Consider the following 27,499-nt stretch of genomic DNA (forward strand, 5'->3'; position numbering starts at 1 on the left):
ATGGGTGGATGGATGGATGGGTGGATGGATGGGTGGATGAATGGGTGGATGGATGGATGGGTGGACGGATGGATGGATGGATGGATGGATGGATGGATGGATGGATGGTTGGATGGTTGGGTGGGTGGATGGCTGGATGGCTGGATGGGTAGGTAGGTAGAAAGATACACACATATATACAGATATTATTGTGTGTATACCTAGGTAACATATGTTACACATATTGTATAAATATATAATTGCATATATGTACAAATGTAAATTATATAACTGGTATGTTATTGAGTTTGGGTGTGCCACTCTTGGGTATGACATACCAGGCACCTTGCTCTGACCTGCCCAGGTTCGTTGGTGTCGGGGATCCTCATGGGAACCCTCTGGGTAGATAACGTTATAATGTTATAATTCCCACCTGAGGCTCACAAGCTAAATGCCTCACTCAGAGCTGTATGACCAGCAAGGAGAAGGGATCAAAACCTGGAGGCAGAAGCTCTAGAGTCTGATCTTCACTCTATGCTGAGCCATTCCAATGCCAGTAAGAGCTGCCACCATGCGGGGTGCACATGGCACAGGATGTTGACACGCATCAGGCAGGCCACACATCTGGCCTGGATGGATCAAAAGCCCATGCTGTGTTCAGACAGGCCCCATGCCCGTCCTCTGCACTTGTCCCAAGGGTCCTGACCCTGGGCCACCCAAGTGAACTCTGGAGTTATCCCCACTGCAGGTGACAGCCTCCAGCCATGTGCCCACAGGCAGCAGAGTTTAGGTCTGAGGGTAGACCCAGGACCATCTGTCACGTATCCACTCCACGTCCCTTCTCCCTGTTATCCTACCCTCAGTGTGACAGTCAAGCTGTGTTTTTCAGGTGCTTGTACTTCGGGTCTGTCAAGTGTGAGTGATAGAAACACAACTCATAGAACACAATAGAGAATTTCTTGGCTTGTGAGACTGAAAGGTCCATGGAATGATGGACTTCAGGCAAAGCTAAATCCAGGTTCTCAGACAGTGCCGGTGGGTGTCCACCTCTCTTCATCTCCTGGCTCTGCTTTTCTGCACATCAGTTCCAAACTCAAGAGACCCTCCTGCAGGGAGGCCAGGCAGAGACTCCCCTGAAGGGAGGCCAGGTGGTGACCCTCCTACATGAAGATCAAGTAGAGACCCTCCTGAAGAGAGGCTAAGCAGAGACTCTCCTGAAAGGAGGCCAGGCGGAGACCCTCCTACAGGGAGGCCAAGAAGAGACCCCCCTGCAGAGAGGCCAAGCGGAGACCCTCCTGAAGGGAGGCTAAGTGGTCCCCAGGGCTCAGGCCTCCATCTGACCTGCACAGCAAAAGTACCTCCTCCTATGAGTTCCAGCGAAGGACCCAGGGAAGCCTCTCATTGGCGGACCCGGTGCCCACCCTCAAGCAATCACCATGGCCCTGGGATGAACGTGGTGCCCTGGCTTGTGAGACTGGGCGATGCACCCACCCTGGGACCTGGGACAGGGTCAGCCCCACTCGGGGCTTGTGGCCTGGGAGTGCCTTTCCTTCATCATCTCTCTCCCTCTGCCACGCAGGTCTGCCTGCCCCCGTCCCAGCTAAGAAGACTGCTGGGGAAGGTCGGCTAAAGGAGATCGATGGAGCTGGCAAATTTCAGGATTCTCAGGGGGTTAAAGGACAAGGTCGTGTATCTCAATGTTAGCAGTCTTTGCCCCACCATATAAATCCAAATCTGAATATTTATAGAGGCATATATGTATGTGGTATGTGTGTATATGTGCAATGGATGGATGGATGGATATAAATAAGAGATAGATAGATAGATAGATGAGAATGATACAGACACATAGATATATATATAGATATATACGCGAGGAGAGAGAGAGAGAGATTCTCCTCTGTAAGATCTCTTCTTCTGGTCATTTGAACGACGGTGTCAGTGTCAAAGAATGTTGGATATCCCCGCCCTGGACAGCCTCTGACTCCCTGCATCCCAGACACTTTGGAGACTGTGCCTGGGAGTGAGAGTCAAGGTCAAGAGAGGAACTCAGCTTTTGCTTCATGGCCTGTCATCAAGCCCCTCATGTCAGGGGCCTGGCTGTCAGGTCCAGGGTCAGAGGTTCTGCCCTGCCCAGAGCCGGGCACAGGAGGTGGTGCAGCTCCTCCTCAGCCTGGCAGGGCCAGGCCTCCATTAACCTCTGGACAGGGCCAGGTCAGAGAAAGCGAAACAAAGCCCCAGAAAGTGCTGGAGGAGGTGATCTCTCAACAGCCTCCGATCCCTGCCCCCTGCTGTGGTGTCAGACGTCCTGGCTGCGATGTGCAGCTCTTTAGAGTGACGGGTGGGGCTGTGCTCCCTCCACCACCCTCCTCACTACTGGTCCTGTGTTCAGGTCACACACGCAAGACACCACGAGCCACAGACTAAGGAAAACACATGAGCCACGGACAAAGGGAACACGTGAACCACGGATGGAGGGCACATGAGCTGCAGATGAAGGGACACATGAGACACAGATGAAGGGACATGTGAGACATGGATGAAGGGACACGTGAGACACGGATGAAGGGACATGTGGGACACAGATGAAGGGACATGTGAGACATGGATGAAGGGACATGTGAGACATGGATGAAGGGACACGTGAGACACGGATGAAGGGACATGTGAGACACAGATGAAGGGACATGTGAAACATGGATGAAGGGGAACCCATGAGCCACGGATGAAGGGACATGTGAGACACGGATGAAGGGACATGTGAGACACGGATGAAGGGACATGTGAGACATGGATGAAGGGACATGTGAGACATGGATGAAGGGGGAACCCATGAGCCACGGATGAAGGGATGAAGGATGAACATGCGAGCACGGATGAAGGGATGAAGGAACCCATGTGAAGGGAACATGCAAGCCACGATGAAGGAACATGTGAACCAAGGATGAAGGGACATGTGAGCCACAGATGAAGGGACACCTGAGCCACGGATGAAGGGACATGTGAGACATGGATGAAGGGGGACCGATGAGCCACAGATGAAGGGGGGTATGTGAGCCATGGACAAGAGGACATGTGAGCCAGAGATGAGGGGTGTGTGAGACACGGATAAAGAGAACGTGTGAGCCACAGACAAAGGGAAATGTGCCACAGATGAAGGCGGCATGTGAGCCACGGATGAAGGGACATATGAGCCACAGATGAAGGGCGGGTGTGAGCCACCGATGAGAGGACACGTGAACCACGGCTGAAAAGGGCATGTGAGCCACAGATGAAGGGAACACGTGAGTCCCAGACGAAGGGACCTATGGGCCAGCAGGATGGACTTGGACTTGGATCCTTCGCAGTAGCCGAGGGCGTCTGGGCTGGGATTCGTGACCAAAGGTCAGGGCAGATCTGAGGAAAGTGTCGCTTTCATGGGTCAGGGACAAAGCAAACGATGACAGTCACTTGTCTGCACTCACGGTGACCTGCACCACCTCATTTCATCCCCACAGCAAACCACCACCCCCACACACAGGGGTCTGTTTTTCACGTTGTTTAACAGATAAGAAAACACAGCATAGAGACGTTAACCACTTTCAACTGCTGCGTAACAAGCAGCCCCACCGCTGAGGTTCACACGGCAATGGCTTCCCATGTTCCAAGAGTCTGAGGTTGACTGTGGTGCTTCTGCAGGTCTCACCTGGCCACCCAGGGGCTGCATGTGGCTGGCAGTTTGGGAAGCAGCCCAATGGCCCAAGAGCCTCTGTGTGTTTGCCTGGCAGTCATCTGAGGCTGGGCCTGGGCCCCTCGCTCCCCTCTGCTCCCTCATGTGATGGCAAAGTCTCCAGACTCACATGACATCTGCCGCATCCCAATGATCAAAGCAAGTCTGGGGCCAGCCAAGTTCTGGGGACAAGGATACACTCCATGTCTGGATGGGACACAATGCAGAGACTAGGACCACATTCAATTACTTGCCCAGAGTCACAGGTACCAGATGGCAGTGTTGGAATTTAAACTGGGCCTGTGGGCCCACAGGTCACGCAGGCAGATGCCCGTGGGCCAGGCAGGAGGGGGCTGCGTGAGAAGCCCAGGTGTGGGTGGCAGGGGCAGACAGAGCCACCCTCATGGGACAGCCAGGCCAGAGCAGGGACAACCTTCTCACAAGAACCAGAAACGAGTGTCTGTGGTGCCTCCCGGCAGCTCAAAATCACCTAAAACCAAACACTTTCGATGGCAGAACACGCTTGCTGGGGACAGGTATGAGCTGAGGCCCCACATATGTGAGCTGCCCCCAGCCTCACTCCTGCAGCCTGAGCCAGCTGTGCGCCCCTCTCTGCTCCGGATGGAGTTCCCAGTCTCCCAGTCTTTCCTTCTCACCCGAGGCCCAATCTCGCAGGAGTGCACAGGAGGCGTGGAACCTGGGACAGCAGCCAGGGTGGCAGCCCCTCTGCCCGCTGCTCCTCCCCAGGGCTCTACCCAGGGCTGGGGCCACCTCAGGAGAAGCAGATCCCTAGAGCGGCAGACTCCAGGAGCTCTGGGATCCCATGCGGGTCACTCCACCTCCCTGGGCCCGGACTCCTCGTTGGGAAAATAGGAGCCACCATCGTGCCTGCCTCACAGGATGAGTGAGGGCCGGCTGAAGCGTGGCAGGGACGTGGGGTGAAGGGAGGCAGTGTCCGGGCCAGCCGTTCATCAGCAGCAACTGCCATCGTGCCATCACTGGGGAGATGCAGAGCCGACAGCCCTCATGGCAAGTGAGGACGGGCACCCAGCAAGGAGGCTGGCATCTGGGTCAGCAGGCCCAAGTGCGAGCTCCGGTTCTGCCCTAGCTCACACAGGACCCCTTCTGCCCTCCTTGGAGCCTCAGCGTCCTGTGGCCCCACCCACGAGAGCCCAGCAAAATGTGCCCAGGCCTGGCACCTTGAAGCCTGCTGCAAAATTGGCCTGCTGCAAAAACGGCTCCACTTTCCAGATGGGGAGACTGAGGCCCTGCCAGTTCACACCTGTCAGAGCTCCCAATGCTGCTCGCAGGAGCTGGCCAGACCAGGAAGGAGCACAATCCCAGAGCTGCTGTGGGTCTTGGAAGCAGTTTGCTCGTCCCTGCTTTCCGGAACCTCTAAGCCAGGCGAGCCCAAAGGCCTTCCTGGGACCAGGGACCCAACTGCTCCACATCAGTCCCTCCTCTCAGCTGTGAAAACAAAGCAGCAGCAACGGCTGGACCCAGAGCTAGCTCTGTCCCCATAGCCATGTGGTCGGCAGTGCAAGGCCCCATTCCAGAGGCTGAGGGCAAGCTGGGATGGCACCCAAAGGCCGCCTGTGGGTCGGCAAACAGTCTGTCTCTGGGCAGGTCACCCCACCTCTGGATAAAATGGGGAGAATCTCTTCAGATCCTGTTCACAGGATTACCTGGGAGCATCTTCGTAACACCAGGACAGTGGTTACCACAACTAGTGACCAAGCAGAGGGCCGGGGGGTGGCCAGGGGCAGGAGATGTAGGGGCCCAGAAACAGTCCTGCTGAACAACAGGCCAGGGGTTGCTTCTGTGGACTGGAGGGGGATAGAGGGGTATCCACAGAAGTAAAAAGAAGAGGTCATTGTCCCCCACCAAGCCTGGTCCCTCCACCCCAGCCCCTCCCTGACCCTGGCTGATGAGGCCCTTGGACACTCAGTAGTCTCAAGCAGAAAAGTACGTTCAGACCCCCGAAGGCTGGGTACAGTTTCTCTCTCCCATGGGACCCAGAGATGACCAAGAGTAAATGCAAGAGAGGGGCAGCTTATCTCTTCTCCCAGCATTGGGGCATGCAAAGCAGTAGAAGACAATGCCACGGGAGCCATGCTGTCCAGCCTAACAATGTCAGGGCCTCTCTGGTTGAGGCTGGGCAGTGGGGGACAGTAGGGCAGTGGCTTACTCCAGGATGCCACCGCACCTTCAGCCCTGCAGTAAGCCAAGGGCTAGAATAGAGTACTTGTAGGCCCAAGATCCAGATTCTAGTCCTGATGATGGACAGATGGATAGAGGGATGAATGGATGGATACGTGGGTGGGCAGATGGATGGATGGATGCTGGGGTAGGTGGATGGGTCAGTGGATGAATGGATGGATGAATGCATGGGTGGATGGATGGGTGGATGGATGGATGGTGGATGGATGGATACATGGGTGGATGAATAGGTAGATGGACAGGTGGGCAAGTGGATACATGGATGGATGGATGCTGGGGTGGGTGGATGGGTGAGTGGATGGATGGATACTTGGGTGGATAGGTAGATGGATGGATAGATGGATAAATGGATGGATAGATGGGTGAATGGATGGATGGATGGATGGATGGATGGATGGATGGATGGATGGATGGGTAGATGGATGGATGCATGGGTGGATGGATGGTGGATGGATGGATAGATGGGTGAGTGGATGGATAGATGGGTGAGTGGATGGATGGATAGATGGATGGATAGATAGATATGTGGGTGGATGGGTAGATGGATGGGTGAGTGCATGGATGGATGGATGGTAGATGGACAGGTGGGTGGGTGGATGGTGGGTGGATGGTGGGTGGATGGATGGATACGTGAGTGGATGGGTAGGTGGATGGGTGAGTGCATGGATGGATGGATAGAGAGATGGTAGATGGATGGGTGGGTGAATGGATGGATGGAAGGGGGAATGAGTGGGTGGCAGATGCTGGATGGTGACTGCAGTCTGCCAGGCATTGTGCCAGGCACCAGAAACACAGTGGTGACCCTGTCCTACTCTACCGTCTCCTTCCGGAGTGTCCTGTCTAGTGGAGGAAGCAGATTCACCAGGTGAACAGGTGGATCGAGAACTCGACCCCAGTTATGCTGAGGATGCTGAGTGCTGTGAGCGGCACCATGGCTGGACCGTGAAGGCACAGGAGTGCAGTGGAAGGGAGGATGGTGAGGAGACAGTCTGGGGGCACCAGCATGGGGAGAGGATGCTACCTAGGCCATGTTGTGTTCAAAGGCCCCTGTGGAGAGGGACAGTGTGTCCCTGCAGGGGCCTTGGTTTCCCTCTGTGAGTAGAGACTTTCCCCAGATGCTGGTTTCAGCCCAGACCCCTTTGCTGTTGACCTGGGTCTGCCCCCATGGTCAGGGCTTCCACCATCACCTGCTTTCTCAGGGCCCTCTCTCATGCCAGGCCAGCCCTGCCAGGATCTGAGGGCACAGAATGGGGCCCGGCCCCCGCCCACCTCTGGACATTATTCCTCCGGCTCCAGGGCCTCTGCTGAGCTGGGCTCATCTCCCACTGAACTCCCTTATGCACTTCATCTTACCAGTGGGGAAAACTGAGGCAGGCCAGGCTGGGGCAGCGGCTGACCCAGGGTCACTCCACCAGTCAGGCTTTCCCTGGGCTCTGCTGATTCTTCCAGCTGAGAACCACCCCCCCGGAAGAGGAACACCCCATCAAAAGGCCGACCCGCCCTGGGAAAATGAAGCAGCAAATGGCAGCACCTGCCCTGCATACCAGATGCCGTGCACCTGCAGAGTGCAGATGCGAGGGAGACACGGTGCATCCAGGCACTTTTAACTTTACAAGGCCCAGACACTTAAGAAGGAGAGGCATGGGAGGGATCAGGGAGTCCAGGAGAGAACCTTGGGTGGAGGCTGAGTGCGGTTGGGAGCCCGCGGCCAGTGGCCGTGCCGGACGCTCCTGTCCGTCCATTGCCAGGGCTCTGTTCCGCAGGGTGGCCATGCATCCTGGTTGCCCAGAACAGTCCCTGCTGTCTCACACCTGTTCTGGGTGAGCATTTACCCTGGACTTCTCATTTTTTAACACAGTGTTATTAATGGTTATGTTAAAATCCTCTGCGTGGGTTTGGTGGCTCTGGGTTCCATCTCGCACTTGTTGAATGGGGTGAACACGGGCTCTCATTTGGACAGTGGTGGGATCGGGCAGGTCACTGCTCTCCCAGGCACCACAGAGCTCACACCGCCGTCTCGGGAGCAGCTGCTGAAACACAGGGCAGAGGGCTCCAGGTCTCGGGGTCAGCAGCCGGGCCTGTGAGCTGCCATCCAGGCCTCAGTTTCCAGAGGACAGGGAGGGTGGAACCAGGGGCAGGTGAGGGTGGCAGAGCAGCTGCTGGGACAGGGCACAGGGCCTCCTGCCCTCGGCCCCCACAGTTTGTACCGTTTGTTTGTCTGGATCGTTGACCCTTTCCATTCTGCAATTGTTACAAACTTATAACTTGAATTGTTTTAGTCTCAGAAGTAGCCTGGTGCAGACAAAGCATTCTCCATCCTCCCTAGGGGCCAAGCCCTGGGTCTGTCTAGACGCCCCCGACCCCCTTTCAGTTCAGGTGCCCCCTCCCCTCAGTACCAGGACACTCCTCAGCCTGGTTCAAAAGCAAATTCAGGGGTTCCTGGTGGGCAAGGAGGGACCGCGCTCTTCCCACCCGCTCAGCTCTGTGGGTTGGGACGGTGCTGCAGAGCACCCCAGAGGCCTCTCCACCCCCACACTGACAGTGCAGACAGAGCCTATGCACTGCCAGGGGGCCCAAAGCCCCCCAACTTAGCTCCCCTGCCATTCTGAGATCCTTAGAAAAGCAGTTGGGATGTTTCTGGTGATTGTTGTGTTACAGGACCTTTGTGTTTACACTTTTATTGTGGACCTTTTTAAACATACACAAAAGCAGCAAGTGACACGTCACAGCCCTACACCCCCAGCACCCGGCTGCAATAGGTGCTGAGCCTTGGGCAGCCTGGCGTCATCTGTCTCTGCCCCCATGCTTATCCTTGCTGTGCTTTTTAAAGCAGATTCTAGATACCAGGTCATTTCGCCTGTAGGGACTTCAACAAGAACCGCAGCCAGCCCTTGAGAGGCACCACAGACTGGCCCTGGGCGGCGCTGGTGGTGCATGTGCTGTTTGTGACTCACCAGCACGAGTGAGTTGCTCACCTGTGTGATTTAAACTGGAGCTGGTTTGAAGTTGTCCACCCATATATCCCTTTGGCCGTGTTCCTTAGGCCCTCGTGGTGGGGAGAGGAAAGGGCAGCCGTCACGCCTGAGCCACGGTGGGGATGTCACCCGTGCTCAGGTTGCAGGGGAAGAACTGGGAGGCCTTGGAACAGGTGGAAGGCTCTAGTGCAGGGTGGTTGCCCGCGACCTGCTGCTATGCAAATGAGTGCATGTGCTGGCAGGGGCGGGCACAGAGGGACGCTGCAGGAAGGAGGCACAGACCACCCAGAGGGGTGAGTGTGAGTGGCACTATGAAGAGAAAGGTAGCTAGGGCCACAGGGCTGAGTCAGGCCCTCAGGACAGCCAGTGCAGATGCACAGCAGACCCAGGACAAAATCGGCACCCAACTGGGTCACATGTGAGTCCCCATGTGGGGTCCTGTTGGTCAGGACACCTTTCAGCTTCAGGAGGACAGAACCCAACTCCAAATAGGCTTAGCAGAAAGAGGACTCTATTGGCTTACATAACCAGGCTGTGCAGGGGGACTTCAGGCATAGCTGGATCCAGGTGTTCAAACATCAGCATGAGGATCCAGTCTAACAGGGCGGGGAGGGGTCAGCCCCCCCGGAACCACAGGAACACGGGGCAGGGGAGGTTCGCTCCACACAGCATGCTTGAGGTGCTGTTGCCAACAATGGGAGATTGGTGGTGGGCACGCAAGGAACAGATGTCCGCACGGAGGGGACATTTGCAGCCACAGGATGGGCCAGGGCTAGAAAGGAGGATGAGGAGAGCAGAGCAAGAGCATCTGAGACCTGAGCCTTGGGTGTGGCCTCATACAGGACGAGGCTGTCACACTGGTAGCCCCTGGGCTACCGCTGTGGTTTGGCCACCGCTGTTTTTAAAATATTAGAAGTGCACAAGAATATCCAAGCTTCTGTTGGAAACCAGAGAGGAGTGGCCACATGGGCCCGTGGTACCTTCGGCAGCAGTCAGGTGGGGCTGGGCGCTGCCGCCCCTTGGGATGGGCCATGAGTTTCCCCAGCGTGCCCTGTGGTCCATCTGCCTCCCTGGCGTCCTCACCCAGCCGCTGGGGCATTTGCATCTGGGCCTCAGGGGCTGGAGGGGATTCCGGTGGGAAGGGCTGGGGAGAGAGTGGACACAGGTCCCCAGGGAAGTGAACACCAATGAGATTTCACCAAACACTCGTGAGAGCAGAGCAGAGGGTGCAGCTGGGCCCTGTGGACCCTGTGGGTGCTCAGAGTACCCCCAGGAAGTGCATGCGGGTGTGCAGGCTCCCGGCACTCCGAGCCACCTCGGTGGGGCCACAGCGTCCGTCCCGGTCGTAGCCCGCCCTGCCAAGCCCTGCCCAGCCCGCCCCACAGCCCAGGCCAGAAACGCCTCCAGCCCTGCAGCTCTTGGCCTCAGAAGCGGAAAAGCCTCTGCAGTTAGCAACGCAAGATGGTTTCTGCGTCCTCCCGACCCCCGCCCCCAAAACACACACACACATCGGAGCGTCTTGGCAGCTGGTGAGCGCTAACGTGGCTGAATTGCTTTTGGGGACTTTGAAGGAAACTAATTAAAACCAGCTGAGATGGGAAAGCTGGAAGGTGGCGGGAGCCAGGGACAACTTTCCACAGGGCCCGGGAGGGAGCAGCCCGGAGCCGACCACGCCACCACGAGCCACAGTGTCCAGCCAGGCCCGACGACCTGCCCAGCCTCGCCAAAGGTGGGACTGCCCAGGAAACCGCCCTTCCGTGGGGCCCAGAGCTGAGTACGGGAAATGGGGCGGGAGGGCAGAAACGTGGGTGTGTCTCAGGGTGGCCGTGTATGTGCGCACGTGTGTGTTCATCCGTGTACACATGTGTGTGTTCCAAGGCAGCTTTGTGTGTAGTATGTGTCTCAGGATGGCCCTGTGTGTTTGTGCCTCAGTTTACCTGCCTATCCAAGTGCCCTGCAGTGCCCCCCACGCTGGGAAGCCCCCGCTGCCCCCTGTGGCCATCCTGTCTTCCTCCCTGCCTCGGGGGCTGCCCATGGCCAGGGTCCAGGTAGCCTGCACCAGCCGCCTGCAGCTCAGCAGACGATTTCCAGGTTATCAGAAGGACCCATGCTTTGGTTCTTCTCATTGCAAAAGCTGTCCCTGCCCAGGATGAGGGACTGAGACGCAGAGGGTTCAACAGGGAGAGGAGAGGGGCAGCCGCCCCCACGCGCCTGCAGTCCCTGCCTCCTCCGAGACCCACACAGTCTGCTTTGTGTGTGCACCTGGGCATGGAGGTGCCTTTTCTTTGCCTTTTTACAAAGATGGGGTTGTGCCTGGAGTACTGTTAGTGTTTTGCTTTCTTGATTGGGGATGACACAGGGTTGGTGCCACAGCTGCCCCCGTCGGCCCCCGGGTCTCCTGATTCGCGATAGCGGCTGCTCAGGGCCCCTCAGGTCACCCAGTGCCTCGTGGGTCCCCCTCAGTGGACATTTTCTCTCATTTTCTACAATCTTTCTGCCTTAAAAATCAGCGAAAACATGTGTTTTAAAAGACCAGGAGTCGCACCTGTGATATTGGGGACAGTGCTTATCTGAGAAGCCCGCCCTGACCGCTGTGACCGCCATGCCTGCGCCGTTGCTCTCTCTCTACCCCCTGTGGCCCCAGGACTGAGGCGTGTGCCCAGCACTCTGCGGCTAGCTGTCCCTGAGCGGGCGGCTGCGACTCGGAGCTCCCAAAGGGGTGAGGTTGGGCTGGGCCCCCAGAGTGGGAGCTCCTGAGTCACTGGGAACTGTCTCAGCTGCGTTCACACTTCCAGGGATCCGTCCGGAACCTGTGGCCAGCACCTGCGTGCAGCTCTGAGCTGGGAGCCGGCATCATGGCAGGGCTCATGATCCCCTCTTCCCAATGTTACTCGAAGGAAGGAGCGAGGCTGGATGGGGATGGGGCGGACCCACATCGGCATTTCTCTCTATCTGTAGCATGGCCAATAACGCACTAATTCAGAATCCTGACTGATCATTTTTAGTGAGGAATCACCAAGTGCCCAACACTGAACAAGGCCCTGTGCATCGGACGTCTGATCTCATCTTCATTTCAACCCTGTGTGGCTGTGTCCTTGTCCCCATTTTTTGCAGGGGAAACTGAGGCATGGGTAGAGGCGAGTCATTTGCTCAGATGGCTGGCATGTGGCAGAGCCTGGGTTCCAGGCCTGGCATGCATTTCGAGATGGTTTCGAGCCCCCAAGTCCCACCTGTGGGCCCAGGTTTAAATTACTCCCCCCAGGGTGGTCACACCACAGGCCCTGCTGCTACTCAGACGTTGCCATCTGTGAATTGAGGGCGTGGGCATCTCCTGCGGAGCCCTGCTGGTGCCCACTCTCTCTGAGTACGGGTTTGTGCAAATTAAGACAATATCACAGGTAGGACATAGAAACCACGTGCACACGCCCGGCCATGCCTGCACATATGTGCCTGTGGCGTCACACGAGTGCATGCATCTGAGCATCTGACACACGGGCACTCACTCCCCTTGCTCAGGTCATAGAACAGACAAGCTCACTGTGTGTTTTTCCCTTTTTGCCTTGGTGGCCAGGAAGCTCAGAGCTTAGACTTCCTGTAAGCTTTTTGGTTTGTGGTTTGTGTCTCAACCTCTTAAGGTGTTGGCCTCATTTTCCCTGAGCACCCTTTAGTACTTTCTTTTGTTTTTGTGTGTGTGTTTTTTTGCAAAGGAGTCTCACTCTGTTGCCCAGGCTGGAGTGCAATGGTGCAATCTCAGCTCACTACAATCTCCGCCTCCCAGGTTTGAGCAATTCTCCTACCTCAGCCTCCCAGTAACTGGGACTACAGGCGCACACCACCTCGCCCGGCTAATTTTTGTATTTTTAGTAAAGATGGGGTTTCACCATGTTGATCAGGCTGGTCTTGAACTCCTGACCTCAGGTGATCCGCCTGCCTCGTTCTCCCAAAGTGCTGGGATTACAGGCGTGAGTCACCGTGCCCGGCCCCCTTAGTACTATTTGGAACAAAGGGAGTGCAAGTTTTCAAGAAACAAAGTTGGAAGGAGAAAAAGATTGAGGAATGAGAGGGAGGGGCTGTCACTGTGGAACCCTCACCGAAGCAGGGTCAGCACGAGGCTCAGGAATGCCCGCCCAGACTGCCAACGCCCCGCCAGCACTCACTGCTCAGGACTGAACTGGTGTCTCCCCGCTTTTCTTCCGGAATCGTCTCTCCCTTCCAGGCTTACTGCCGGGGCCACATGGGCTTCCCAGGCCGGCCCTGACCCTCCCGCCCGGCCGCCGTCCCTGCAGACCCCAGCTGGCCCGAGAGAGGGGCCGCCTGTGCCCAGCACCCAATGCACCATTGAAGGAAAACATGGTCCCAGTGCCTTTTCCAGCCACTGGCAGATATCCCTCTTTCTTCATTTCTTCCCTACTTTTTCTCCAAATGATGAAAGAAAAACACTCCCAGGGAAGCGCGGAGGGAGGGGTTTTCTGTTGTATCCTATCCAGCCTCACTGAAGCCAGCAGCTGGGGCTTGTGTGGGCTGAAGGTCAGCCCAGCAGGGGGCCCTCCCTAGCTGCAGGGGAGATGGGGTTGGGGCTGGGCCTGCAAGGAAGCTTCTCCCTGGGGTCCCCTCTGCTGTGGGGAGGGTCATGGGACCAGAGACCCCGGGAGTGTGGCCTGGAGTTGGGGGCTCTCCCACCTGTGATGTGATGTGTCCAGGCTCAGGTCAGCATTCGGGGAGGGCCAGTTCCTGACCTCATGGTGACTCAGTTTCCCCACCTGCAAAGAGGCGATGATGATGGGGTCTCTTTGGGCCAGCTGTGAAATGGAGGTAGAGGCAGGATGTCCATCCTTCCCTCAGAGACACTCAAGAACTGGAGGATGAACAGAGACTGAGCACGGCTGGACAAACGTGAAAGCGGGAGGGCAGCAGCTGGGACAGAGGCTGGTCACTCGAGTCCTCAGGGCAGCAGCCAGGACACAGGCCAGTCACCTGTGTCCTCGGGGCAGCAACCAGGACACAGGCGGGTCACCCACGTGCGCAGGGCAGCAGTTGGGAGTGTGGGAGGAAGAGACCCTCACCAGGGGCAGGGGCCAGCCGGGGAGGGGTCCTGGGTGTTCAGGGTGGAGGACACTCTCCTCATAGGCCATGTGCACCCCATGCACACATGCTGTATGAATGTGTGCACTCACGCACAGCTTTTGAATGGAGATGCAAAATGCATGTGTTCACACGTATGCAGCACTGCGTGAGGAAAATGCAAACAAAGCTCAGAAAAGCAGGCCGGGGCCCACATGTGCGGGCAGCTTGGGCAAGGTGATCAGAGGTCCTCACTCAGTGGCCTGTGAGTGGAGGCCTGAGTGCAACAGGTGCGGTGGCCATCTGGCAGGGGCAGGGCAGGGCAGGGCGTTCGAGGGCTCTGGGGGGTGGGCCCAGCGCAGGTCTTCCAGGCCGGCTCTGGCTGCTGGATGATGGTGAAGCAGGGTGTGCAGCAGAGCCCAGGAAGGGGGTGCCAGGTGTCCAGTGGGAGATGAGAGTCAGGGGGTTCAGAACAAATACTAGAAAAGGCTGGGTTCTAGAAGGCAGAGCTGCTGATGGATTGGATGTGGGGGTGGGGAAAGGAAGGCGACTTAGCAGATCAGGGAAGCCCAACTGTTCACGGTGAAGTTCACGGGGCAGGTCACACAGTTCACAGTGGCGTCTATGATGCCGTTGACAGTGCAGGTCACGTGGTCACGGTGAAGTTCACGGTGCAGTTCGTGGTGAAGTTTGCAGTGAAGCGATGACCTGACAGGTGTGGGCAAGGCCACCTCCTGCTCAGGCCCCTGGAGAAGGTCCCTCCCACCTCCTCCTCCTCCAGCCCCTGGAGGTCCCAGGCATTCCTGGCTCGTGGCCACCTTACTCCGTCTTCGCGTGGCCTCCTCCTGTGTCTGTCTCCTCTTCACGGGCCTCTCCTAAGGACACGTGTCTTTGGATGTAGAGCCCCCGTAATCCAGTGTGACTCCTCTTAGCTAACCACATCTGCAAAGACCCTGTTTTTAGGTAAAGTCACATTCACAGGTGCTGGGGTTAGGACTTGCTTTTGGGGGACACACCTCGGCCCACACCTCACTATTCCCCACCCGCCACCCAACCTCGGCAACGACAACTTCAGAGGGTGAAAGTGCCACACAGACAATGACACAGGGACGCAGGTGGGCGGCTCCGTGGGGGTGGCTCAGACCCCAGCGAGCCAGCATCTGGGCCGAGGGCTCCAGAGCCCAACGCAGCCCCGGCGGGTGGTCCAGGGGCAGCGGCGAGCAAGAGTGGTGGGGCAGCAGGGGCAAGGACAGGAGATGTGTGTGCTTGGGCTCAGGCAGGCAGGTGAGCGGCCAGGGGTGCGAGCGGGCAGGGGTGCGAGCGGGCAGTGGTGCCAGTGGGCAGGGGTGTGAGCAGGCAGGGGTGTGAGTGGGCAGGGGTGTGAATGGGCAGGGGTTCAAGTAAGCAGGGGTGGGTGTGAGCATGGCACTCGCGCATGGGTGCAGCCTCAGGTGTGTTTGGAAGGACCCCTCGGCCTGCCTCAGGTAAAATGGGGTGTAGGAAGCCCCAGGAAGCTGGAGACAGGTGTCAAAATCTTCTGGGCAGGAGACAGCAGTGGCCTGAGGTGGCGCAGGGTGGATGCCAGCCCAAGTGCTCTGGGGCCTGGGGCCTCTCACTCTGTGTCCATGGTGAGTGTCTCACCCTCTCTGAGCTTGGTTTCTTTATCTGTAAGGTGTGCATGAGGCTCCCACCTGGTTTCCCTTTCGGTCACAGCTGAACAGGGCCATAGGGGACCCCACACCTGGGGTCCCCTTCTTCCCTTCAGCATCCTGGGGGCCTCACAGGGCCCCCACCAGCCTGCCCTGCCTTCTCAGAAGAGACGAAACCCTGGTATTCATGGAGCCCTGGTGCAGTGTGGGACAGCAAGGCCAGGTCCAGCTGCTGGCTGTGGACGGCCAGGGCCCTGGGAGGGGAGGCCAAAGGCTCTGGGAAGGAGCTGGGGGCCACTGCCCCACTGGGCAGACCTGAGGTCCCAAGTCCCTGCTGGTCTCGCCTCGGTCTCCTGACAGAGCCAAGTCAGCCTCAGGCCAGGGAGGTGCGGGGGGCGGTAGGGGAGGCAGGAGACAGCATAGAGCCCCACCCTCCATCAGGAGCCCACCAGGCCCCTGCCCCAGGCCCACCCTGCTCTGCCAGCCCCTCTCCAGTCCCAGGCCCGAGGTAACACACGTCCGCCAGCCCCACTTGGGCATGCAGGCCTCTGCGCAGCCTGGTGCCCACCTTCCCTTCCCAGTGCCCTCTCCACAGCCTGCTGTGTGACTGTAGCACCTTGCTTAACCTCTCTGAGCTGCTGCATCGGAGCTCATGAGGTCTTTGCCAGTGAAGGCTTTTCCTGCTTCGATGGCAGTTCCAGAAACCCTTGACGTTTCCTGGGCACAGCAGCCCAGACCCAGCCAGAGTCAGGGACCTTTGTTCCGTCCTAGAATTGCCCCAGACTGGGCCCCCGGGATGTCAGCATGCGGCCGGAGTGGGGAGCAGGAAGGGCTGTCTGTCAGTCTGTCTCATCCACAGCAATGTCTCCATGCTCGGTTAATCCACCGGAAAGAGCGAGTGGGTGAATGGGGGACCTCGTCGGGGCGGGGACACTTGGAAAATGTGCAGCCCAGAGAGAACGCTCACATGCCATAAGCCACGCCCACGGCTTTGGCCCACATAGTAGTTCCTTGTTTTACATGAATTCTTGCCAAAGTTTTAAAATGGGGAGATTTCACTTTATAACCTGGATTTCTGGCTTTTCCTGAAAAATCAGAAAGCCTGCCACTGTGCTCTGTGTCCTGGCAGCCACAGCCACAGCCACAGCTGGGGTCCGGGCAGCAGTGGCCGCTTATCCAACTGCGGGCATGGGAGCCCTGTGACCCCCACCTGAGTGGGAGGGTCACCGAGAGACCCAGGGCCCACCACGGTGTCACCAGGCCAGGTGTCAGCGGTGTGGCATCCCCATTGCTCCCTCCTTGAACAAATCTGGGTCATTATCTCTGCCTTATCCAAGGCACGGGGGCCATAGTCGTGCCTAAAGCTAATTAAAATCTGGGTCCCCGCACGCACCTGATAAATGGGACAGCTGCAATCCAGTGTGCATGAGAGGCCGGGACCGAGGAGGCAGAGCAGCTGGAGATGGCTGGGTGCTGAGACTGGCGGCCTGGGCAGTGACACTCCAGGAGACCAGCTCTGTCTCTCCCCTCAGCCCCTCCCTTCCCTTCACCCCCAAAACACCCGCCTGTGGGCCCTGGAGGTGGTAGAAGGAGCATGGGAGTGAGGAGACAGCAAAGGAGAGGCCAGCGGGCACCCTGGCAGACCGAGGCCCGGGGCACCACGGCTTTCCCGGCACAGATGTGTTTTCTGAGTTTTTCTGAAATTGGGGAGCCCTGGGCTCTGTGGCAGCCCTGCTTAGCCCCACTGGGTCCCGCTATCCTGCCTGCCAGTGAACTCAGGCCTCTGGAGAAGCAATTCTGTCCGGAGCGAGCCTCGGAGGGTGTCCTGCAGAACTGGAGGCAGAGTTATAGACGGGGTTCAGTCAGTCCCACCACTGCCTCTAGCTGGGCATTGAGCTTAGTCTTCTCAGCTCTGAAATGCGGTGATTGTGGCAGTGCTGACGGCAGCTGTGGTCCAGAGGGTGCAGCACCCAGGGAGATCCCAGCTCCTGGGCTCCATACCTCAGCGCCTGGACAGTGCCACAGAGGCCTCCACAGGCTCTGCAACAGTGGGGAGAGCGACTGGGCCAGCCCCCAGGGCTGTGTGCGTGTGGTGGCCGGTGCGGTAGAGGCAGGTGCCGTGGAAGCAGGCGCTGTGGTGGCACTTAGAGACAGTGACCCTGAGCCTCTGCCAAGAGCGGTGAGGAGAAGGGCCCTGCCACCACCTGGCCAGTGACACCCCCAAGACTGTGCAGCGGAGCCGCCTGGGACCCTCAGCATCCAGGCGTTCCCTACACCCTTGGGTCTGGGACTCCCTGAGGATAGCTGGAGGCTGCAGGCGCTCAGGGCTGGCTCCCTGCGGTGGGTCCACACCCTGTCACCCTCAGGGCCTAGATCCTGAGTCCCCGGGAAGACAGAGTAGAGTCCAACCTTGGAAGCCCAAAGCCCCCACCTGGGTTCAGGCTGCTCCCCACAGGCCACGGGCCTCCAGGTCGGACATGGCCACGGATCCCATCACGCCCGGGCTTCAGTTCCCAACACAAACGCCTGCTGGGCATCGGGAAATGGGAGCAAACGTGGGTGCGGGGTGAAGGCATCTGGCCTCGGGGGCGCCTGGAGGAGGCCACGGTCTCCTTACTTCCACCCTGAAGAGCCCTGGGGACCACAGACTCGAGTCGCCGGAGGCCCAGGGATGCTGCGGAGCCGGGATTTGAAAGGTGGCAGCCTCCCGGGAGAGAGCCGTGAGGGCAGAGGCCCCCAGACCCAGCAGAGCTGCCTTGGATTGGGAGCAAGCTGTGGCCTGGGAGCGGGCCCAAAGCAGGAGGGTCTGAGGGAGAGGCAGGCAATGTGGCCTCAGGTTGGCACCATAGAGGCCTCCTCTGTCCTGGCTGTGGCCTCCTGCTCTCGAGAACAGGCCAAACCCAGGAGGATGTCCCAGTTGGGGGATAGCTTCCCCCACCCCAGGGAACAGGGCTTTTCAGTGCCCAGGCGGCACAGGGCCGCCCCTCGCCAGGCCACTGTGACCAGAGGTCCACGCGCAGGACAGCCCCGTCCAGATGTCCACCACCACCCAGCCTGGCCTTCCCAGAGCCATGGGTCAGCCAGTTAGGGCGGGGCCGAAGGGAGCACAGCCAGGCCTCCGGTTTCCAGCTGCCCAGAGACAAGCTGAGGCCACACAGCGAGTGGGGACAGCAGGGTCAGCCACACCAGGACCCAGGTAGCCTTGAGGAGACACTTGCAACAGGGAAGGGCTCTGCCTCGGCCTTGCAGAGACTCCGGTCCCGGGTGCCACTTCCCACTGTGTGGCCTTGGAAAAGTCCCTTCCCCTCTCTGAGCCTCAGTTTCTCATCTGAGCAATGGGGAGGAACAGAGCCACCTCGTGGGGCCTTGAGAGGATTCAGGAGGCAGTGCTGGCCCGGTGACCACCCAGAACATCAGGGGCCCTCTGGGATCTCAGGGTCGGTCAGGCCAGTGTCAGTCACAGCTAAGCAAGGGTCCTGGAGAGGGGCCAGGAGCCCCCACCGCAGCCTGCCACCCAGGGCCTTGAACAGCCCATCGCTCACTGCACTGCCACAGGACCTCAGGAGCCAAGGCCCTTCCCCCAAGCCCCTCCTCAAACCTCAGCAAGACTCCACCCCTGGCTGGAGGAGGGAGGAAGGCTCTGTGTCCTAGGAACCCAGGGGCCTGTGCAGCAGGGGCAGTGCTGTGCCCATTTTACAGCTGAACACACTGAGACTGAGCCCCCAGCGTGGGAATGGCAGGGCAGTGACAATCCCCGTCGCTCAGGCCCCCTTTGCGAAGTGTCTGGAAAATCACAGATGGCACTCCAGGTGGCCACCCAGCAGGATGTCTTCCAGGGGCAGGAGGACACTGACCCAGCTTGTCCAGGAGCAGCAAGAGAGCCCGGAAGTGGCCAGAGTTGGGTGCACGTCCCAGCCCCACGTCTAAGCCATGTGCCCTGGAACCCAGCACTAACACTTGAGCCCCATTTCCTCATCTGCAAACCGGCACCGACAGCTTCTTCCAGGCGTGTAGCTCCCAAGCCCGGCATGATCATTGGACCGATTGCCTGGAAGGCCACGCCCGGCACACAGTCGGTGCTCATGGCGCCCTTCCTCGAGCCGGGGCAGCAGGCACACAGCCCAGCCCCTCCCAGGATGGCTCACTTGCCAGCGCTGCAGAGCCAGAGTGCGGACACCCCATCCCCACCCAGCTCCCACCCCGGGCACTCCACTAATCCTCTTGTCCTTAGGAGGTAAAATTATAATCACTTTTAATTGAAAAAGAGGCCGATATGATTCCGAACCCCACAGCGGCAGGAGAGTAATTAACACAGCCACCAGGCCTCGGAGAAGCCCATTAATCATGTCACTCAGGAGACAGCTCATTAAACCTCTGCTGGGGCACTGGGAGGACCAGGTGACCCCACGTGGGCCTCATCGGTCCCAGTTTCTCATGCGGAAACCTCACTCGAGGCGGGATGGACTCCGTTCCCAAAAACCAGAGGCCGTGACCTTCTCAGGAGGCCACTTGACGGCAGGGAGGAGTCCAGGCGGCTGCTCGAAGTTCACTTGCGCTCTGGCAGCCTGGGCGTCCTCATCTGTGAGATGGGCCTGCTGGGCCTTCCCCACGCCGGATGACAGAAGAGACTCCCAGGCCTCCCGTCCGACCGCCCACAGACCAGCTTCGCAGTGTCACACCGGAATCTCAGCGGTGTGTGACTTCGGCAGGATCTCCAAGGCAAGCTCTGGACCTAGCCCGAAGCTTCTGACCCAGAGGGTCTAGGTAGGCCCCAGAAAAGGCCACTGAAAGAAGCCACTTCAGACGGCACCACCATTACCGAGAGAAACGGCACACAGGGCTTCACCGGGAAAGAGTAATGGAGAATAACGACGGTTTCTATCTTCAACAAGCAGTCAGGTGGTGATCAGTGGTTTTAGGGGAGGGACGGTGACAACCTTGCCCATAAAATCAAAGCCCCGCAGGGCCACACATCCTTCACCCTTCCAGGGCTCCCTCCACAGGGCCCAGCCTGCAGAGGGTCCTGCAGGGAAACGGCGCACTCACTCCCTGGGAGGAGATCCAGGGCTCCTCTTGGGGGACCAGAGCCTGAGCAGGCGCCTGTCCTGGGGTCGGGTCTACCTCAGGGCCTGGGGACTGTCGGGTCAAGGTCAGCCACCCACCCACACAGGGCATCCTCCTGGGGTCCCATGGAGTCTCCCTGGTCCTCGGCTTCCTTCTCTGTGTGACGGGGTGAGGGCTGCAGCTCCGAGAGAAAGGCAGACCTGGGCGCCGCCTGCCCTTTTCCAGAGCTACTGCTTGGCACCTGGAGGGCTGCTTGTCTTCTCTGCCTTCCCCGGGAGGCCGAGAGCAAGGCCCCCAACCACCCTGCCTGAGCATCACTGAGAGGGAGCTCAAAGCCAGGGGCGAGAGAACCCAGGCTCCGCCGCTGTGTGGCCCGGGGCAGGCCCGCACCCTTTCTGAGCCACTGTTCCCCTCTGTGAAGTGGGCACACCGAGATACCCTCAAAGATCCTCGTTCTAGAAATCCAAGGCTCGAGTGGCCAATGAGAGAAAGGCACCCCCTTCCTTAGTTTTTAAAGTGGGTTCTGGGGCTGTGGGCACCGTCGCCCGTTCTAACCACCTGCCGCCTCCACGCCCTGGACGAGCCGTCTCAGCCTTGGGACACCCGCCTGGCTTTATTCACCTTGGCTCCGCCAGAAGGTTCCTGAGGCCAATGAATCCCAATCCAGTCCCCACAAGCCAGATGCCTGGCAGGGCGGCCCCCAGACAGTTCTCACTCCCCCAACATGGTCCTTCTTCCTACACCCTTTGGGCAGGGGAGAAGGACCCTCAGACAAATGTGCTGATGGAGGCAGCTGGCATTTGCTGGGCTCTGGTACGGCATTTACATTTAGAGGGTAGGCTGTGTCTCCAAAGTCATTTCTGGACAGACTGCTACGGTCGCACGCCCACCTCTACTGGACAGTGCCTCCACCTCCCGGCGCTGGGGAGCTCTCAGAGTCTCCTGTAGAAATGAGGCCCCAAAGCCCCCCACGGCCCGGCAGGGGAGTGTGTGTGAGCCCACTTGTGCATATGCATGTGCAGCTGTATACATATATTAGCGTGTGTTCAGGTGTGTGCATGGAAGAGCATGCATAACTGTGCACACACCTGTACATGTGTGCATGAGTGTGTCCACGTGTGCGCTCACAGGGGAGGCCTGTCCCCACCCTGCACCCCACCTGAATTGGTCCCTTGCCCTAACCTAGAGCCCCAGGTTAGAGGAGCAGCTACCAGAGACCCCAGGAATAACAGCTGCCCCAGCTGGACCCCCCGCCCCCGGGCTCCTGAGCACCAACTCTCTGCCAGGCCCAGGATGGGGGTGAGCAGAAGACCTGCGGCCCTGACCGGTGTGATGCCGATAGTGAGGACAGGGGACAGTACAGCAGCAAATGGACACCATCTACAGAGCCAGGACCAACAGCAACAGCTCTGTGGTCAGGGAGGGCTTCCTGGAGGAGGTGGCATTGGAGCTAGAGCTGAAGGCCCATCTTGATGAGGCTGTGGAGGGTTGTCTAGGAGACTGGGCAGAGCTGGGTTGGGGCCTGGCCACTGGTGAGGTCCTGGTGTCCTTCTGGGTAATGACCCCCTGAATATTGGCCTTTGTGGCACGGAGCGGCAGAGAAGGGGGGATTGCCGTTCTCGCCTGCCTCTTGCCGTGTGCCAGCTCTCAGCAATTTCAGTGGGTGGCAGGGCTCCGTCTTTAAGCACAAATCCCCACCGCCCCCAGCCACCTCCCTGTCATTTTCGAAGACATCATTTTCTTTCCATGTGCCCCCTTATCTCCCTCCTGTTAAAGGATCTCAAATAGGCACCCCGATAAGGTGGGACGAACACCATTCCCCAGCCCCTCCAACACCGGCCTCTACTTTCCCCCAAAGTAATTAAGATAAATGCAGCTGATAATTTGCACCGTATTCTTAAACGTACCCTCCGGGCCATATCTCAGATATAATTTTACCTGCAAAGGTTTATCTGAGCACTCAGGTAACAGATAGTTTTTAAGCAAAGCAGCAGCGTTTGAAGCAAAAGGAAAGGAGAATGTTTGTGAAATAAATGTCAGAAGGCAGCAGCGCTGTGGCCCCGTATGGCGAGGACTGCAGACGGGAGGCCCCCGTGCTTTTCTCCTGGGCTGCTCAGCTCCGCCAGGGTTTGGGGTGATCCTGGCTGCCTGCCCACGCTGTGAATGGGGCCAGATGGGTGTGATGGGCAGACACGATGCTCAGGATGAAGGCCGGGGCACAGAGGCTGTGGACACAGCCGAACTCCTCCCTTTTCCCAGCCTCGCTGTCTCGGGTGACCTGGGACCGGAGGCCCCTGCCCAGCGGCGCTGGCACACATGGCGTCTGACTTTGTGCTCCACACCCATCAGGGTGAGGCCAGCTGGCTGCAGGGGCCGTGCCAGGCCATGGAAGGGGATGCAGACAGCAGGGGATGGTGCCCAGGGTGACACAGCTCGGGCAGGCTCAGCCCTGGTGGGCAGCCAGAGGCCGGAGAGAACCGACAGAGTGGACCGAGCTGCTCCCAGGACGGGCTGGTGCCTCCCAAACAGACGGGGAGAGCTCAGCGCGGGAGGCCAACATCCTGACCCCAGCTTTGCTCTCCAGACTTGCGGTGTGACCTTGGGCAGATTCTGTGAGCCTCAGTTTCCCTCATTTGGCCTGGGAGCCCAGCTGCTCTTCCCAGCCCGGTCCCACCCCATGGCACATATTTCTTGGCCCTTGTTCGTGTCCAGGGTAGGACAGGTGGGGCCCTGGGATTGGGTGTGGACAACCTCCCTAACCCCAGCAGCCTCCCACTCCCTGCCCCCGAAGCCCATGCTGGCCCCACCCCTTGAAGCCATGTGCCCCCTCAGTAGCACTCCGCCCCTCCTCAACGTTCCTCCAACAGCCGGGAATGCCCCCAACGCCATGCCTGAGAGACCCTCACCCAAGGCCAGGCCTCAGCTGAGGGTCATGTCATCAGAGCAGCCGCTCAGGTCACCCAGAAGGCCCTAAGTGCCCACCCTTCTCTCTCAGGCCAGGGCCTTGGAGCTGGGATTGAGCCAGGCAGGACTCGGGGGCCTGTGGGGCTCACCCAGTGCCCTCCTCTGCCAAAGGGCAGAAGGCACAGAGAGGGGTGGAGGCCGGCCTGAGGTCACACAGGACACAGTGGCAGACCCTGACCACAGGTGGGAGCCAGATCCCGACTGCAGGTTCAGCTCTCGGCCATGCCGTCCTTCCCCAGTGCCATGTCCAGAAAGCAGGGGCCACACGCAGGTACCATGTGTGGGGAAGACAGGGCGTGTGCACCAGGCTCCACTCACACGGATGGGGACAGGGGAAGAAGGGCAGCTCTCCCACAGCTCCCCCTCGCCAGGAACCCCACACTTCCCGCTCTTCCCACAGAGGGGTCGAGAAGAAAGGGAGAGCCAGTGCCTGCTGTTTGGGAGGGCATGGGCCAGCCCTGACGACAGCAGAAACAACCAGGGGAATACCGCCTACCCCAAGCCAGGGACGGCTGCAGCTGAAAGGGCCGGGACCGTTCGCAAGGAGGAGGAGCGGGTTGCTCGGGATGCCTGGCTGCGAGTGGGACTTCATGAGCATTGATATCAGGGTGTCACAGACAGGCCCAAGGACCCATCAGATTCAACCTCCATCTACAGTTGGGGAAACTGAGGCCAGAAGACCCGATTGGACAGTGGCACTCAGTTGGGCAGTGCAGCCGAGTGTGCAGGGCTCCCGGTCCCCAGGGGATGGCCACCAGGATGTGGAAGGGCAGGCGACCTTTGAGAATTGCGGGATCATGGAGACACATGCCCAAGGAGTTCATACCACATGCAATCCAGGAGGGCTTCCTGGAAGAGGGATGCCATGCTTCTGAGCAAACGTCTGCGGGGCACTCACTGTGTGCTGGTTTGTGTGCTCCATAAGGTGGCTTGCGTTGTTCTGTTTAACCCTCTGACCACATCCTGTGAGGTCAAGACTCTGATCATCCCCATTTTACAGGTGGGAAAACAGGCTTAGAGAGGCTGGGACAAGGCCTGGATCCCACAGTCAGGGAGTGCCGGAGCTGAGAGTCAAGCCCAGGTCGAGCCAGCCCCAAAGCCCCCTGCATGGTCAGCCAGGAGCGAGTGGGGGTCGGGAAGAAGGGAAAGGGGAGGGGCAACCCAAGGGATCTTCTCCAGCAGAGCAAGGGGCTGGGGAGGAAGAGCCAGGGGTGGGGCCAGGGCGAATCGGGAGAACCTGACCCTCAAGGGTGGAGAGGCTTAAACTGAGCAGGTTGAAAGAGGAGGTGAGGAGAAGAGGGTTGGGAGCAGCGGCCAGGTGAGGGGCAGAGGCGTGGGGGCAGGAGCCCAGGTGGGGGCACCCCTCCTCTCAGGCACTGACGTTCCCCACACCCCCAGCCAGAGCCACCCCGACCCGCTCTTGAGTTACCAGAGCACTTGGCCGGCTAAAGAGGGGCCAGTTCCTGTTTCTGAGAGAAAAGGAGCCGCTCACACTCCTCCGGGGTCTCCCTGGGGCCAGCCCTGGATCTGGGGGATAGGATCTCCCGACTTCAAAGGGGTCCGGCCTCCTGTAACCCACACCGACGGGCTGGCACCAAGGGGCTTTGCCAAGAGCCTGGGCAGGGCCAGAACCCAAGGCCTGGAGCACACGCCACCCCCATGCCCACCCACCCCAGGTCCGAGGACTGGGACACGACCGCAAGCTCCTGGAGGGAGAGCTGGCAACTGGCCCTCGAGTGCCCCAGGGTGCTGCAGGCAAATGTCCCTGCTGTCGTGGGACAGAGGAAAGGGGATGGTATGGCCAAGTTCTGCTTGCAAGCTGGGCAGGCAGAGGCAGGGCCACCCCAGGGGATAGGAAGGACAGAGGGACAGGCTGTGGAGGCAGTGGGGCAGGGCCACTCTTTGTTCAGCACAGAAGCAGCACAGTTACAGGCAGTCCTGCCTTCAAATCTGAGCTTGGCTGTGTGGGCTGTGTGACCTTGGACCCATCACACCACCTCTCTGGGCTGTAACTTCCTCATTTGCAGCAATTTCTTGACTCACTGACTTTCTGGTCAGCCCAAGGTTGTGAATCTGTCACATCACTGTGTGCCCAGTGCCTGACACAGCATCCGACACAAATTCAAAGACTCGTGGATGGATGGGTGGATGGGTGGGTGAATGAGTGGGTAGATTAGGGGGGATGGGCAGGTGGATGGATGAATGGGTGAGTGGGTGGATGGGTGGATGAATGGGTAGAAAGGTGGATGGGTGGGTGGGTGGATGGGTGAGTGATGGATGGATGGATGGATGGATGGATGGGTGAATGAGTGGGTAGATTAGGGGATGGGCAGGTGGATGGATGAATGGGTGAGTGGGTGGATGGGTGGGTGGGTGGATGGATGGGTGAGTGATAGATGGATGGATGGGTGGATAGGTGGGTGGATGGGCAGGTGGATGGATGAATGGGTGAGTGGGTGGATAAACGGGTAGGTGAATGGTAGAAGGGTGGATGGGTGGGTGGATGGATAGGTGGGTAATGAATGGATGAATGGATGAATGAGTGGGTGGACAGATGGGTGAGTGATGGATGGATGGGTGGATGGGCAGGTGGATGGGAGGATGGACAGGTGGATGGATGAATGGGTGAGTGGGTGGGTGGATAGATGGGTGGATGGATGGATGGGCGGATGGATGGATAGGTGGGTGGATAGATGGGTGAGTGTTTGATGGATGGATGGGTAGATGCATGTGTGGATGGGCAGGTGGATGGGGGGATGGATGGATGGGTGGGTGGATAGATGGGTGAGTGTTTGATGGATGGATGGGCAGATGAATGTGTGGATGGGCAGGTGGATGGGGGGATAGGGGGATGGGCAGGTGGATGGGGGGATAGGGGGATGGGCAGGTGGATGGATGAATGGGTGAGTGGGTGGATAGATGGGTGGATGAATGGGTGGAAGGGTGGATAGGTGGGTGGGTAAATGGATGGGTGGGTGGATGATGGATGAGTGGGTGGATGGATGGGTGGGTAGATGGATAGATGGGTGGGTGACGGATGGATGGGTGGGTAGATGGATGGGTGGGTGGGTGATGGATGAGTGGGTGGATGGATGGGTGGGTAGATGGATAGATGGGTGGGTGACAGATGGATGGGTGGGTGGGTGGATGGATGGATGGATTAATGGATGGGTGGATGAATGGATGGGTGGATAGATGGATGAATGGGTGAGTAGGTGGGTATCTGGATGGATGAGTAGGTGGGTGGATGGATGGGTAGGTGATAGATGGATGGGTGGATAGATGGATGATGATGGATGGATGGATGGATGGGTGGATGGATGGATGAATGGATGGATGGATGGATGGGTTGGTGGATGGATGGGTTGGTGGATGGATGGGGGGGTGGGTTGGTGCATGGATGGGGGGGTGGGGGTGGGTGGATGGATGGATGGATGGATGGATGGATGGATGGATAGATGGATGGATGGGTGGGTGATGGATGGGTGGGTGGGTGATGGATGGGTGGGTGGGTGGGTAAATGGATGGATGGATGGATGAATGGGTGGGTGGGTGGATAGATGGATGGATGGGTGGGTGATGGATGGGTGGGTGGGTGGGTAAATGGATGGATGGATGGATGAATGGGTGGGTGGGTGGGTGGATGGATGGATAGGTGGGTGGGTGGATGGATACATGAACAGATGGATAGGACAGTGTGGCAAAGGCTCTACTGCTGAGTCCCAGTGGCTTCCTACAGTTCTTCACCCTCCCTGAGCCTCAGTCTGTCCATCTCTTGGTGAGGTCACGCTTCCTCTTGTGACACAGGGACTCACATTAGGGCCTTTGCGTTCTCTACATTGCTAGGAGGGGCATGAGCTGGTTGTCTATTCCCGTAT

At 58.7% G+C, this 27,499-nt stretch overlaps 1 protein-coding gene across 1 annotated transcript in view; it reads right to left on the bottom strand.

Annotated features, from left to right (window-relative positions):
* Nucleotides 1-24,724, bottom strand: part of KLHDC4 (kelch domain containing 4) — a 723,698-nt gene extending 698,974 nt beyond the window's left edge. Inside the window, exon 1 of the mRNA XM_050773655.1 lies at nt 24,721-24,724. The gene's annotated coding sequence lies outside the window, so the exon portion shown is untranslated. The remainder of the gene's footprint in view (nt 1-24,720) is intronic.
* Nucleotides 24,725-27,499: the final 2,775 nt, after the last annotated feature.

Source organism: Macaca thibetana, chromosome 20, assembly GCF_024542745.1.
Source record: "Macaca thibetana thibetana isolate TM-01 chromosome 20, ASM2454274v1, whole genome shotgun sequence".
NCBI lineage: Eukaryota > Metazoa > Chordata > Mammalia > Primates > Cercopithecidae > Macaca > Macaca thibetana.